This window comes from Zingiber officinale, chromosome 2B, assembly GCF_018446385.1.
Source record: "Zingiber officinale cultivar Zhangliang chromosome 2B, Zo_v1.1, whole genome shotgun sequence".
NCBI lineage: Eukaryota > Viridiplantae > Streptophyta > Magnoliopsida > Zingiberales > Zingiberaceae > Zingiber > Zingiber officinale.
In genome coordinates this window covers 152,393,395-152,408,833 of record NC_055989.1, presented here as the reverse complement: position 1 = coordinate 152,408,833, position 15,439 = coordinate 152,393,395, and positions in this window count along the sequence as shown.

Below are 15,439 nucleotides of genomic sequence, written 5' to 3'. Positions count from 1 at the left end.
TTAATTTTTCCTTTTTATAACTACGTTAGAGATTTATATTCAATTTATGATTTCATTCTCAAAATTACTGATTTAAAAAATTAAAATTGAATAAAAATAAATTATTATTTAAAAATTCAATTAATTTGATTGAATTAATATTTTATCGCTTAATTTTTACTGAAAAGTGGGTTGATACAGAGATAGCTGAGGGGTAAAGAGGAAATTAGGGGAAAGAGGAGGGCCTTTTGGTAAGTGCACTGTCACGCCCTTTTTTAGGGCACTGTTCATACCGCAAGTAGGGTGGCTGTTTCGTTGTTTTGCGTCGCCGCCAACAGAAACAAAAGGAGCCTTCTTCCCTTTCACGCTTCTCACCGACAACGACGTTGGCCGCCGGCTGCTCCCTTCCTCCGGTCACAACCACCTCCTCTTCTCCCTGCTTACGCGCATCGCCCCTCTCGCACGCTCTCTCGCCTTCGCCGTTGAGGAGGATTTTCGTTCACTTTTGCTTCCGCCGCCATGGCTCTTCCTCACGCTCCGCTCTTCACCGACGATCGCCACTGCTCCCCTCCTCCTCGCGATGCTGCCATCCTCCTTCTCCTCCTCGCGACGCAACCACCAGATCGACACCACCTCCACTTTCTTCCTCGTCGTAGCGACCAGCCATCATCGCCGCGATCACTGCATGCCCTCTCCAGCGTTGAGGGCGCAATTCTTTGCTAGCCAACCCCTTGTCACCATCATCGACCAGCGTTCACATCTGCCTCTAGCGTCGCAGACGGTTTCCGAGCCGTGGTCGAGTCCCATCATCGTAGACGACTTCCGATCTGCATTGTAGTACATTTCCGAAGCTTGTCCGGTATCCGACCCATGTTGACGAGCGTCTTCGGTATTATTCCAGCCATCGAGCTATTGTTGTGTTTCGGCCTTCGAGCCGCGATTGTGTTCCAGATTGTGTGATTCGAGCATAGCCTCCTTGGTATTATTATTTCCCGACCAGCGTGCCGAGATCTTATTCCAGCCTATGTGCCGACATTATAGTTCGGCCTGCGTGCCGATGTTTTATCTCGGCCTATGTGCCAACGTTATAGTCCGGCCTGGGTGCCGATGTTTTGTCTCGGCCTACATGTCAATGTTTTATCTCGACATGCGTGCCATTATTATCTCCGGACCTGTAGCTCATCTTCCGGTTCCGTGCCACGTCCGACTCCATGTCGTCAGATCCAGCTCATCGTCCGACGCATTCATCTACTCTTCCGAGTCGCGACAACTCGAGCAGCGTCCCGTCTGAGGACGCCCCCTGGGCCAGGGTACGTTACCGTACTCACTCTCCCTTCATTTGTTTATTCTAGTATTAGCCTATTACTTATATATTCGTCGGATCTGCCTCGAGCCTCGGGGTACCAGAGACCGGGGCGACTCGATCGTTGGTTGCAGGTAGCGTTGACCAGAGGACTTCTGAAGACTTGGTCAACATATAAGTGAGCATGCTCTCACGCTTCCAAACTCTCGCCTTAGTGTAAGTTATAAGTGAGCATACTCTCACGCTTCCAGACTCTCGCCTCAGTGCGAGTTATAAGTGAGCCTGGTCTCACGCTTCCAGACTCTTGTCTTAGTACAAGTTATAAGTGAGCATGCTCTCACGCCTCCAGACTCTCGCTTTAGTGCGAGTTATAAGTGAGCATGCTCTCACACCCAACGATCTGCCCGGTCGGTGTTCCAGATTCTCACCCCAGTGCGAGTTATAAGTGAGCATACTCTCACGCCCAACGATTTGCTCGGTCGGTGTCCCAGACTCTCGCCTAAGTGCGAGTTATAAGTGAACATACTCTCACGCCCAACGACCTACCCGGTCGGTGTCCCAGACTCTCATCTTAGTGTGAGTTATAAGTGAGCATGCTCTCACGCACAACAACCTGCCCGGTCAGTGTCCCAGACTTTCGCCTCAGTGCGAGTTATAAGTGAGCATGCTCTCACGCACAACAACCTGCCCGGTCAATGTCCCAGACTCTCGCCTCAGTGCGAGTTATAAGTGAGCATGCTCTCACATCCAACGATTTGCCCGGTTGGTGTCCCAGACTCTCGCCTGAGTGCGAGTTATAAGTGAGCATGCTCTCACACCCAACGACCTCTCGGTCGGCGTTCATTGCTCAATCGCAGCTCTGCCTGACACTTCTCATACTCACTTTACTCGCCGCACTGCCCGACACTCATCCTTAGCGCTTCGCTCACTGCCGTTGCTCTGTCGACGCTCACTGATCACTCGCTGCTTTGCCCCGTCACTCATCACACTCGCTTCACTCGCCGCTCTGCCCGGCACTCATCATTCGTGTTTCACTCATCGCTGTTGCTCGGTCGGCACTCACCGCTCACTTGCCGCTCTGTCCGACACTCATCATACTCGCTCCACTCGCCGCTCTGTCTGACACTCACCATTCACGTTTCGCTCATCGTTGTTGCTTGGTCGTTTGTTCGACCATTTACTGGTACCACTCGGCTACTCATTTTATGCCGATCGGCCTATCGCTTAATGTTTTTCTTAGTTGGGCACTCGACATCGCTCACCCATTCTTATTATGCCCTATAGGCATTCTCTCTATTTCTTGATTGACATTTTTCGATGGCCTGGTCGTGATTTACTGTCGCTTGGTTGAGATTTTTTCTATCGTGCTCACGGCTTCGCTTGCCCATCGTCTTTCGACCTGCTCGACAGCCGCCTTATCGCTCGATCGATATTTTTCCGATCGCCCGGTCATGATTACTGACACTTGATTGACATTTTTTTGGTCGCACGCTTGACACCGCTCATTCATCATCTTTGGACCCACTCGGCATTCTCACCATTTCCTGGTCGATTATTCTCGATTGCCCGGTCGCGAATTACTATCGCTCAGTCGACACTCTTTCCCAGTTGTGCTCACGGCTTTTTCTCGTCGATCCGTCTCTCTATTGTCTGGTCGCGAATTATTGTCACTCGGTCGACACTCTTTCCCAGTCGCGCTCACGACTTTACTCGTCGATCTGTCTCTCTATTGCCTAGTCGCGAATTACTGTCGCTCGGTCAACACTCTTTCCTGGTCGCGCTCACGCCTTTACTCGTCGATCCGTCTCTCTATTGCCTGGGCACGATTTACTGTCGCTTGGATGACATTTTCTCGGTCGCGATTTATTGTCGCTCGGTCGACACTTTTCGATCGCTTGGTCGTGGTTTGTTGTCGCTCGGTCGTGTGCTCAGGACTGCTCGCCTAGCATCTCTATACTCGATTGACGTTCTCCTGATGATTTGGTTAACATTTTCTTGGTCGTGGTTTACTATCGCTCAGTCGACACTTTCTCGGTATCACTCGGTCTCCCTCAGCATCTGATCGATCGCTTGCTCGACGTGCGCTTCACATTATTTCTTGTCGCTCGCTCGATACTATTTGAGTCACTTGCTCGGCATTGTCACAGCTACTCGTTCGACGTGATAAGACGAGCGCAGTAATCTGATTCGCGTTCGGTAGCAATTCTATTTTGGGCTTGGTCTAGTCAGTCGGACTTACACCTCCTTCGACTAGACTTGAAGGGGAGGCTTGTAATACGGAGATAGCTGAAGGGTAAAGAGGAAATTAGGGGAAGGAGGAGGAGCCTTTTTGTAAGTGCATTGTAGCGCCCCTTTTTAGGAAACTGTTCACACCGCAAGCAGGGGGCTGCTTCATTTTTCTGCACTGCCGTCAACAGAAAGAAAAGGAGCCTTCTTCCCTTTCACGCTTCTCGTCGACAACGACGCCAGCCGCCAGCTGCTCCCTTCCCCTTCCTCCGGTAACAACCACCTCCTCTTCTCCCTGCTTACGCACACCGCCCCTCTCTCACGCTCTCTCGCCTTCGCCACTGAGGAGGATTTTCGTTCACTTTTGCTTCCGCCGCCATGGCTCTCCTCACGCTCCACTCTTCGCCGACGCTCGCCATTGCTCCTCTCCTTCTCCTCGCGACGCTGCCATCCTCCTTCTCCTCGAGATGCTACCATCCTTCTCCTCCTCGCGACGCAGCCACCGGATCGACACTGCCCCCACTTTCTTCCTCATCGTAGCGACCAGCCATCACCGTCGTGATCACTGCCCCCCCTCTCCAGCGTTGAGGGCACAATTCGTTGCTTGCCAGCCCCTTGTCACCATCATCGACCAACGTTCACAGCTGCCTCTAACGTCGCAGACGATTTTCGATCCGCGACCGAGTCCCATCATCGTAGACGGCTTCCAATCTGCATTGTAGTACATTTCCGAAGCCGATCTGGTATCCGACCCATGTTGACGAGCGTCTTCGGCATTATTCCAACCATCGAGCTATTGTTGTGTTTCGGCCTTCGAGCCGTGATTGTGTTCTGGATTGTGTGATTCAGGTATAGCCTCCTTGGTATTATTATTTCCCGGTCTGCGTGCCGAGATCTTATTCCAGCCTGTGTACCGACGTTATAGTTTGTCCTGCGTGCCGATGTTTTATCCCGGCCTGTGTGCTAACATTATAGCCCGACCTGGGTGTCGATGTTTTGTCCCGGCCTGTGTGTCGATGTTTTATCTCGGCCTGCGTGTCATTATTATCTTCGGACCTGTAGCTCATCTTCCAGTTCCGTGCCACGTCTGACTCCGTATCGTCAGATCCAGCTCATCATTCAACACATTCATCTACTCTTTCGGGTCGCGACAACTCGAGCAGTGTCCCGTCCGAGGACGTCCCCCTGGGCCAGCGTACGTTACCGTACTCACTCTCCCTTCATTTGTTTATTATAGTATTAGCCTGTTACTTATATATTCGTCGGATCTGCCTCGAGCCTCGGGGTACAAGAAACCGGGGCGACCCGGTCGCTGGCTATAGGTAGCATTGATCAGAGGACTTCTGAAGACTTGGTCAACATAGAAGTCATCTCAACATACCCCCTCCGGGACATCGCGATTCGGTCAGCATTCCATCCACCTCACCCGATGGTCAATCTGACTTAAATTCCGGACAGGATCATGGGTCAAGAAGTCACGCATCTGCCGAAGCCGGGACGAATGCGAAGTGTGGCTGGTTGAAGTGGCGGATCCAAGAATTCAAGCATAGAGGGGTGAGATGTCGAGTTCAATTAGTTTTTAGGGTTAATTGTTTTTGGCTCGCCGATTGTTAGTCAAAATTAAAACGATGTGTTTTGACAAGTTTCGTTTTTTTTAAAAGTGTCACGTCGTTTGCTCAAAGAAGACGACGTGTCAGCGTCATTCGACGTGTTTAAAAGAGAAAAAATGCATGGAATGATGTGTCGTCTGCTTCGAGCAAATGACGCGTCGTTTAACACGTTTAAAAGAAAAAAAAAAGCAGAAATGGATGAATAGGAGAATGCTAGAATAGAGGGTGATTTATACGCGAAACAAGGACAGTATCCTCCATCTCTACCGGTGGAACCCCAATGTCCTTGCAGAGCTGCTAGGTCCATGAGGCCATTATTAGCCATTTTGTTGTTTGGTTGTGCAACATTTAATCCCTTGGCCTATGGCACATTTGAGTATTGTGATCCAGTAGGTCGATTAGGATAAGTTTCCCCAGGCCTTTTGTTACCATTCCCACCAGTGTGTAGAGTTTTCTTGGCACCCGCTGCATTATTGGGCAGCTTCAGCTTCTTCAATAGATCAAGGCCCAGCTGCTCATCATCTTCATCCTCATCGTTAAAGTCATCCCTTTCCAGGTCTTCATCGTCTGAGCTGAAGGATTCAGCCGTGCTGTGCTGGTGGTTGAAGGCCTTGGATGAGTGTTTGGTCGCTTTGGCCTTTGTTCCAGTTGTTGTTGTTCTTCTTATTCCCGTCCTTGGCTTGATGTTGCTGCAGGTGGCCTGTTGCTTTGGCTGGTGGACTTGTGAGGTCAGAGCTTTTACCCCAAATACTAGGAGTTCCACCGTCGACAAGGAGGGTGGCCGCCGCCGCCGCCGCCAGAGCTCTTACCCCATAATACTAGGGGTTCCACTATCGACAAGGAGGGTGGCCACCAACGTCGCCGCCGCCAGAGCTCTTACCCCATAATACTAGGGGTTCCACCGTCGGCAAGGGGGGCGACCGCCAACGCCCCCCCCCCCCCCCCCGGTGGATCCTCTCCTGGCTGGTTAAGAAGCCCCGAATGGCACTCTTAGCTCTCCCTCGACATGATCGATCTCGGTGTAATGCAAGGTTAGTACTCCGACGAGCAATTTTGTCTTCATCTTCGCTCTTCTCAAGTAGCTGCTTGTGAATTTTGATGGCCATTTGTTTAGGGTTGCATACTTTGCATGGCCCATTCTGTATAACATAAGAGTGGTTTTCTTTTGCCTAACTGATCAGAGTGATATTCTTAGGGATGTAAATAAACCAAATTGCTCATGAATTATTCAAAGCTCGATTCGATAAAGGCTCGTTTGAGCTCATTTAATGAGACTTGTTAAGATAAACAAGCCAAGCTCAAGCTTCACAATATTCGGCTCGTTAGTTCGTGAATATGTTCGTTGAACTCATGAATCAACTTTTAAATAAAAAAATATAATAGTTTTGATATTAAATTTATAAATTTTACACTCTACTTATAAAACATATAGACAAATATATTAAATTTATTTATTAGAATAAAATTATAAATTTTAATAAGAATATTATAATTTTCTTTAAATATATAATTTAATTTTTAATGAATATTTAAATTTATAATTTATATTTATTAAGTTCATTTAGGCTCAATAAAAGTTCGAATAAGCTCGTATACTATGAATATATTCGTTAAATAAAGCTCGAGCTCAGTTCGATTATAAACGAGTCAAACTCAAATTAACATTCAATAATTCGACTCGACTCGACTCGCTCAATTACACTCTTGGATATTCTTATGGGATGATGAAATGGTTTTGATCCCAATGGGAAGATTAAGCTGTATGATTTAGTAGGATTCTAATAGACTCAATAAAAAGGCAAATAGGAGATGACAAATAGTTTAGCCTCCAAGAGTTTCACGCTCATGATTACTCTATTATAGTAAAAAGTTAATTATGTTCATCCGCATCTCTCATAATTTATCATCAAGTTATAGCTGATTGTTAAATAGATAGGAGGTAGAAGAAGTTTTTTCTCCGAGTGCATCAGCCTGTCGGGAATTGATCTATACTCCATTGTAGTAAATCTACCACCCCTAACTAATGGGACACTCCGTGGGGACCCATGATTGTTCTATGTGTTGGAGGATCGGTGGTTGGCTTGAAGGGGGGTTGGATAGCTAGGCCACCTCCAAATCGATTTATTCTCTACAATACGTTAGTTTGCGCAAGCGGAAATATAGAAACTAAAAACAAAGAAGCACAAACGAGAATACAAACGCTAACACGCTCGATGTAACGTGGTTCGGAGATTGCTTGCTCCTACTCCACTACGTGTCCTTGAGGTGGACGAGCCCTTGATCCTTTGGTGGATCAGTCCCCGGCAATCTCCGGCTAAAGCTTCTCCTTCTCGGTGGAGCAAACCTCTCACAAAGTTCTCTTCCTCTTTACAAGATGAAACTTAGGTTTAGAAGGAAGAGTTGGCTTGGAAGCTTTGGGCAAGATTCAGAAGGTTTACAATGAGTATCGGTAACCCTTCAATGCCCCAAAGCTCCCCTTAACAGAGGAAAGAGTTGATCACCAATCAACTCAAACCTCGACACCAGTCGACCGCATGCACCAGTCGACTGGTGCTAGCTGTTAGGCAACACCAACGGCTCTTTAGAGTCTGAATATGTACCCGATCGGTCTTAGGACCAATGATCGTCCCTCAGAGTCGACAAGCATGTAATGCTTCGCATTCTATGAAGTCGATCACCAATCGGTCTCATGACCGATCGTCCCAAGACATTCACTCCTCTCATCCTTTCCGGAGTCGCCTTTGAAGTCCTCTTCCTCGGCCTTCGTCCCTCAGATGCACCTGAGCCTGCGGCTCCTCTCCGTGCCATCCTTCACACTGCCTTGAAGTCCACTTCCTTCGGCTCCACTCCATTGCTCCTCGTCCGCGCGGTCCCTCGGATGTCTTCCACACCATCCTTCACCGACTCAACGATCTGAGCCCTTGGATGAGCTTCTCACACTTGGCCGCACCAAGTTCTCATGTGTTCCACAAAGTCCTGCAAGACTCAAACACATATCAAATACATATGAAAGCCTAACTTAAACTCTTTGACACACACATCAAAACCTAGGTCGATTGCACCAACAATCTCCCCCTTTTTGATGTGTGGCAATATGTTTAAGTTAGGCACCAATAACAACTTTGAAAAGTACAAGCAATATGTAAATATGAAGCATAAAACCTAAGCTCCCCCTTAACACATGCTCTTAATCTTAATTTTCAAATATTTGCACCCAAGTAGATTTCTAACTTAAACCTACCCATTTCTCCCCCTTTGACACCATCAAAAATATTGTACCAGACACGTACACATACTATGGTATCAGTTCCAACCAAATTTGAACCGAAAATTTGATTTTAAAGACCAACAGAATGCTGAAAGGCTGGTACCAGTCGACTGGTATCTTCACCAGTCGACTGGCACAAACTGAACATCAATTTCAGCCTACGGCAGCCAACTTCAGAAATCCATAAAAAATTCCAGAAAATTCGAAAAATCATGAAATTTTGAACACATATTTCTTATAATATTATTTAACTAAGAAAAATATGTTTTCATGAAAAGTCATCATATTTTTGAAGTTTTGATAAAAACTCAAACACTTTAAAAATCAATCAAGTTTGTATCAATTTCAAGCTCAGTTTTTCAATCATATGTTTTAATATAGCTATACCATAGTAAATAAAACATAGAATTGTTTTCAAAACATTTAAAATATCCAACTATGATCTATGGGCAAGATGCCCATTAATTAAACATTTACTTTCCCCATAGTTGGCCTATGATCACTAAACATTGATACACTTCATAACTCATCAAAATGCCATAAGCATAAGTGAATTATTTGTATCATCCTAATATCTAACATTCATGGTTAGAAAATAATCATTGTGAGATAAAGGTAACCTCTACTTAGCCCTCTTAATCATAAATCTCTATCAAGGCTAAGCCCTCCCCCTTAAGGTCTCAAGTCAACCATATAGGAAAAATTTGAATTATTGACTTCCATGGTTGACTTGCCATAAAATCCTCTAACCCTTGAGGATTGATTTTGGCACCCAATAGAAATTCTTTCTAATTGGGTTGACCAAGTACTCTTTGGGGATCCATTTCCTATCTATGGTCTTTGTCTTGGATTGCCCCCTAGCAAGTAGACAATGATAGGTCTTTTCATTATTTTGTTCATTGTATCATATCCCATTTTTCTTAAAACTTGCCCTTTGGCTCCCAATGATCATATTTAGGGTTTTAGAGCTAATTTCAAATTTGCTAAGGGCATTGGTAAGGTATTCTATCTTTTCCCTTAATTCCCTATTTTCTTCTTCTAAACATGATACATTTGAACTTGAGGAAGAAAAAACATGCTTATTGTAGTCCTTAGAGCACATGGATTCTAATTTTTCTTCAAGCATGCTAATATCATGTTTCAAAGACTTGTTTTTCCTTTTTACCTTGAACAAGTCATCATTTGTGCTTGAAATAATTTTAATTAAAATATGAGGAGGAAGATTATGTACCTCACTTACCGAGAAGTCCGAATCCGATGATTGACCTCCCCCTTCACTTGAGCTCCCCTATTCATCTTCACTTGAGCTCCTTCCTTCTTCTTGTTCGGATGAGGTGGAGGCTACATCATCAATCCCCATGAGAGCAAAATTGACTATGTGATGCTCTTCTTCCTCCGATGATGATGAAGGATCATCCCATGTTGCTTTTAGGTTTTGAGCCTTCTTCCCCTTTTCTTTTGTCTTCTCCTTCTTCTTCTTCCCTTCCTTCTTTTTCAAGAGAGGACAATCATCTCTTATGTGTCCTTCTCCTTGGCAATTGTAGCAAATTATCTTCCTTGTCCTACTTTTGCTTCTTGAGCTTTTCCTAGCATGAGATTTGTTAGATGAAAATTTTCTAAAAGCTCTTCTCATTTTCCTTACCATATACGCCTCTTGATCACTATCCATTGAGGCGCTTGATTCTTCGGAGTCGGAGGATGGTGGGGATGAAGACTTCTTCTTCTTACCCTTTCCCTTGTTTGCCACAAGGGCTACTCCTCTTGATCTATTTGCTTCTCCCTCTAATCCTTCAACCCTTGTTTCGTGAAGCTCCATGGTTGAGAAGAATTCATCTAGAGAGCTCTTCTCTAGATCCTTTGAAATGTAGAATGAATCTACAATGGAGCTCCATGTCGAGGATCTTGGGAAAGCATTGATAGCTTTCATTATGATGTCCCGGTTGGAGAGTTTCTCACCTACACTTGTTAGTCCACTTAAGATTTCTTTAAATTTAGCATGAAGTGTAGATACCTTATCTCCCTTCTCAAGCTTTACATTGTTGAGTTGAGTTCGGAGGAGATCTCTTCTTGCCAATTTAGCCTCCGATGTGCCTTCATGAAGCTCCACTAGCTTCTCCCACAACTCCTTGGCACTTGAGTAGGTTCCAACTCTTGTTACTTCTTGTTGGGGAAGAACATGTAGTAGATGATGGATGGCTCTCGAATTTGCTAGATGTTCTTCCCTTTGTTTCTTGCTCCACCTTGTTTTCTCAAGTATTTTGTTGTCTTGATCCCTAGGTACTTCGAAACCATTTTCCATGATTAGCATAATATCAAAATCGGTTTCGAAGAATACCTCCATTTTCTTCTTCCACCAAGAGAAGTCCCCTTTGAATTTGGGTGGATGAATGTTTGAGCCGGCCATTGATGATGTTGTTCTTCTTGGCGATTAGTCCGTTGAAGAGCTTCCTTGCTCTGATACCAATTGTTGGAGGATCGGTGGATGGCTTGAAGGGGGGTTGGATAGCTAGGCTACCCCCAAATCGATTTCTTCTCTACAATACGTTAGTTTATGCAAGCGAAATATTAAAACAAAGAAACACAAACGAGAATACAAACGCTAACACGCTCGATGTAACGTGGTTCGGAGATTGCTTGCTCCTACTCCACGACGTGTCCTTGAGGTGGACGAGCCCTTGATCCTTTGGTGGATCAGTCCCCGGCAATCTCCGGCTAAAGCTTCTCCTTCTCGGTGGAGCAAACCTCTCACAAAGTTCTCTTCCTCTTTACAAGATGAAACTTAGGGTTAGAAGGAAGAGAGTTGGCTTGGAAGCTTTGGGCAAGATTCAGAAGGTTTACAATGAGTATCAGTAACCCCTTCAATGCCCCAAAGCTCCCCTTAAATAAGAGGAAAGAGTTGATCACCAATCAACTCAAACCCTGACACCAGTCGACTGGTCCATGCACCAGTCGACTGGTGCTAGCCGTTAGGCAACGCCAACGGCTCTCTTTAGAGCCCGTTTTCTGCCAACGGTCATGTACCAGTCGACTGGTCTTAGGACCAGTCGACTGGTCCCTTTAGTCGACAAGCACAGAATGCTTCTGTGCATTCTGTGAAGCTGGATCAGTCGACTGGTCCCAGTACATTCACTCCTCTCATCCTTTTCGGAGTCGCCTTTGAAGTCCTCTTCCTCGGCCTTCGTCCCCAGATGCACCTGAGCCCGCGGCTCCTCTCCGTGCCATCCTTCACGCTGCCTTGAAGTCCACTTCCTTCGGCTCCACTCCATTGCTCCTCGTCCGCGCGGTCCCTCGGATGTCTTCCACACCATCCTTCACCGACTCAACGATCCGAGCCCTTGGATGAGCTTCCCACACTTGGCCGCACCAAGTTCTCATGTGTTCCACAAAGTCCTGCAAGACTCAAACACATATCAAATACATATGAAAGCCTAACTTAAACTCTTTGACACACACATCAAAACCTAGGTCGATTGCACCAACACTATGATCATTAGGATTTGACATGTGAAGGTTTTGGAGTGCAAAATTAATCTTTTTATAATACGAAAAAATTAAGATGGCGCCACTATTTTTTAAAAATCATCAAAACACGTTCCACTTTGATTTTTTTATCAAAAGATTGTCCCACCCTAATGTTTAGTCATATACAATTACTTAACCACCCTTCAGTATTCTTCAGTACTGTTATCTCCCACCTAATTCTTCAATCGGTTAAGTGTGTTATAGCAATTATAATTTTGTAGCTCCTATAACATGAATGTTAAGTGAGCAAGTTGAATCCGTATTGTTGCAACTACAGTTTTGTAGTTACTACAATAATTATAATAATTACGATTTCTATTATGGCTGTTATGATTTTATACCCGCTACAACGTGAATTTCTACCGTTCATGTTGTAGCTGCTACAACATGAATTTTTATCAACGTTGAATAGATTATGTATTGTAGCAAGTATGAAATTGTAGCTGCTACAATGCATTAGATCTGTTGGATCACAGCGGCTGGCTATAAGGGGGGTTGAATAGCCTAAAAATAAAAAACAAACCTTTCTCGAACTCTTAAACTAACACTTGCATAAAAATAATAGCAGAAAGTAAATCAGAAAAGATGAGACATCGAATTTAACTTGGTTACAACCAGGGAGGTTGTTAATCCAAGGAAGATGATCGTACTAAAAACTCCTTCAGGCGGAGAAGCCTCTTACAACGATGAAGCGGAGAAAACAGAAGCTTAACTACAGAGAAAGCGTGCAAGTGCAGAAAGAATGAATTGCTTGAGTTGTTAAAAAACTTCTGGACCAAGGCTGTATTTATAGCCTTGGTCGGGGCACCCGAAGGGATTCTGGACGCCCTGGGGGGGATAAAACTTTATCCCCCAACGTTCAGATCGCGATTGACGCGTTCTGGTCAAAAAGTCAACTCTGGGCGTCCAGAAGGGCGCCTCGGACAGCTCCGGGCACCCCTGCTAGAAAAGTCAACCCTGTTGACTTTTTCCAACCCGGGTCTTCTGCTCCGGCTCCGTTCGCCTCAGACCAAGTCTTCCGCTCGCTTGGGTGATCTCTGCTATCCGGAATAGGGTTCACCCAAACCCAACTTCCGGTCTTCTCGAACAGGCTTCTACTCCGCATTCTCGTCCCTCGGAATCGCCGCGTGCTTCCTTCTCGTCCACCAGCGTACTCATCCGCAGTCTTCGTCCCTCAATCGCACCCCGTGCCGACCTTCTCGCTAGCTGTGTCTCTTGCTCCTCGAGCAGTCTTCCGCTCCGGCTTCTCGTCCCTCGGAACCACCGCACGCTTCCTTCTCGTTCGCCGGCGTACTCTTCCACAGCGCCTCGTCCCTCGGACGCACCGCGTGCCGTCATTCTCGCTAGCTGCATCTTCCGCTCGACTACTTGTGCTCCTAAGCTCCTACACACTTAAACACAAGGCTAAAAGCACACAGAACCTAACTTAACTTGTTGATCACACCAAAACAACATTGGGGTTCCAACACGATCAACTTGAGATTTAGGCAGAAGACAACAATACTAAAATAATATTAAAGAGTAATTGGATAATTATACACGATAAACAGTAGGTTGGATGCCTTTTTAATAAAAAAAAATCAACATGGACTGTGCTTTGATGATTTAGGGAAAAAAGCGCCTTCTTTACTTTTGCCCTTTAATGTTTTGAAACTGCTACAAAAGGTATTTCCTTGTCCCTGATTCTTAAACTATGAGTCTAGGTTATGTTGGACAAAGCAATTTATCAGAAATTTATGGAATTAGCTGAATTTAAATTATAATGAATTAATTTTATTTTATTTGTTGAGATGACCTGAGCAAATAATCTCAGACTGCCAGCGAAGACCAGTTTCTGCCAAGTGTTGAGTGTAGACTGGTCGAACTGGCAGATCGGTCGAGCGGACAGATCAGCCTAGCAAGCTGAGAAGCTAAGCAGTCCGAGAGGCCGAGCGAATATACAACCAAGTTGTCGAGCAAACGGCCGAGCGAGTATTCAGCCGACCAGGCAGAAAACAGAGTGATTGGGCGAGCGTGTGGCCGGACGAGTGAAGCACGCAAGTGGTCGGTCAGGCAAAGCAGTAGAGCGACCAAATGAGTGAACGACTGAACGAGCAAAACAAGCAAGTGGTCGGTTGGGCAGAGCAGCACAGCAACCGAATGACCGAATGACCGAATGACCGAACTACCGAACGAGCAAAACAAGCAAGTGGCTGGTCGGGCAGAGCAGCACAGCGACTGAACAAGCGAACAACCGGATGGACGTTCAACCGAGTGGATGAAGTGGCCGAGAGAATGTGCGGTCGGACAGGTGTGCAGCCGAGTGAAGGAAGAAGCCAAGCGAGTGAACTAACGGGTGGTCGGGCTGGCAGAGAAGCCAAGCGGGAACCGAGTGAGCGAGTGGCTAGCCGGGTAGAGAGGCTGAGTGGGCTAATATACTGATGCCTACAATGGTCACAACAATCTTGAAACAAATTCAGCTCTGTTGAAATTGCCACGAAATAAAGTGTTGAGGTGCAATAGACTCAACACATTAAAGCCCCCTCTGTCCCGATTGGAACTGTGCCAATAAATAACGGGGAAAAGCCAGAGAAGTTCAGTGGACTAAACTTCAAGATGTGGCAGCAGAAGATGCTCTTCTACTTGACCATGCTCGATCTGGCTCGATTCTTGAACGAGGACTCTCCCAAGCGTGCTGAGGATACTGATGCGCAGACCATTAGTGCAGTGAAGACATAGACTCATTCTAAGTTCCTTTGCCGAAACTACATCCTCAACTGTCTTGCTGACTCATTGTACGCTGTGTATAGCATGAAGAAAATGACTAAATAGCTATAGGAGTCTCTAGACAAGAAGTACAAGACTGAGTATGCAGGGGCCAAGAAGTTCATCGTGGGCCGATTCCTAGACTACAAGATGGTTGACTCCAAGATAGTGATTAGCCAAGTTCAGGAGCTTCAGGTGATCTAGCATGAGATCCACTCAGAAGAGATGGTTCTGAGTGAAACCTTCCAGGTGGCTGCTATCATTGAAAAGCTGCCCCCCTAGCTAGAAGGATTTCAAGAACTACCTGAAGCATATCTGCTGCAACAAGGAGCTGCTCCACAACTTCGAAGAAGTCAATGGAGACAAACTATTCATGGGCAACTCAGCAACCTCGGATATCATGGGCAAGGAAAAGTGGTGCTGAAGATGACCTCGGCTAAGGACCTTACTCTGAACAATGTGTTGTACGTTCCGGAGATTTCGAAGAATCTAGTGTCCGGATCACCGTTAAGCAAGCATGACTTTCACATTATTTTTGAGTCAGATAGAGTTGAACTATCCAAAAATGGAATGTTTGTAGGAAGGAGTTATGTATTTGATGGGTTGTTCAAGCTCAATGTAATGACTATTAGACTTAAGATAAATAAAAATGAAAGCTCTTCCACTTATATGATTGAGTCTTCATGTTTGTGGCATGGTAGACTAGGACATATTAACTACGATGTGTTGCGTAGATTAATAAACATGCAAAGTATACCTACATTCCACCTTGATCCAAAACTCAAG